The sequence below is a fragment of the Elephantulus edwardii genome, unplaced genomic scaffold, assembly GCF_000299155.1.
Source record: "Elephantulus edwardii isolate Elephantulus edwardi_28Jun2011 unplaced genomic scaffold, EleEdw1.0 scaffold00188, whole genome shotgun sequence".
In the NCBI taxonomy this organism is placed as follows: Eukaryota; Metazoa; Chordata; class Mammalia; order Macroscelidea; family Macroscelididae; genus Elephantulus; species Elephantulus edwardii.
The window spans coordinates 5,075,543-5,076,084 of NW_006399938.1; the positions used below are offsets into that span (position 1 = coordinate 5,075,543).

At 36.9% G+C, this 542-nt stretch overlaps 1 protein-coding gene across 1 annotated transcript in view; it reads left to right on the forward strand.

Annotated features, from left to right (window-relative positions):
* The window catches only part of ANXA10 (annexin A10), a 157,477-nt gene that overhangs the window by 36,339 nt on the left and 120,596 nt on the right, over positions 1–542 (forward strand). The gene's annotated exons all lie outside the window — the stretch shown is intronic.

Sequence of the window (542 nt, forward strand, 5' to 3'; positions counted from 1 at the left end):
TCTTTGCCTCCGCCGCCATCTTGGATCTCCCAAATCTATTCTTGAGATGCTTTTTAAACTCAGGTTGAATATACTTTGGAATTTTATCTGCCTCATGTAAAATTATACTTTATTTCAGTTTCCCCATGAATCTGCATATTAGCCATCTGTGATCTATTCTGTACTGAGACTTTTCTAGCTTTGTTCTCACTAATGATGCTGAACTTTTTCTTGGTCTCTATCCTTTACTGTAGTTGATTTGTTGATTTTGTGGTTGTTGTTAAGTACTGTCTAATTGGCTGTGACTCATAGCAGTGAAACAAAGCTTTGCTCAGTTCTTCCCATAATCACAATTTCTGGTATACTTAATTAAACCCATTGTTGTAGTCACTGGTCAATCCATTTTGGGGAGGACCATCTTTATTTGACTGACCCTATAACTTTCCAGTATAATGTTCTTTTCAAAGGACTTTCACCTCCTGACAATATGTTTCAAGTATGTAAGATGCAAAGGCATTTGACGGTGTGGATCATAACAAACTGTGGCTGACTCTGAGAAGAAT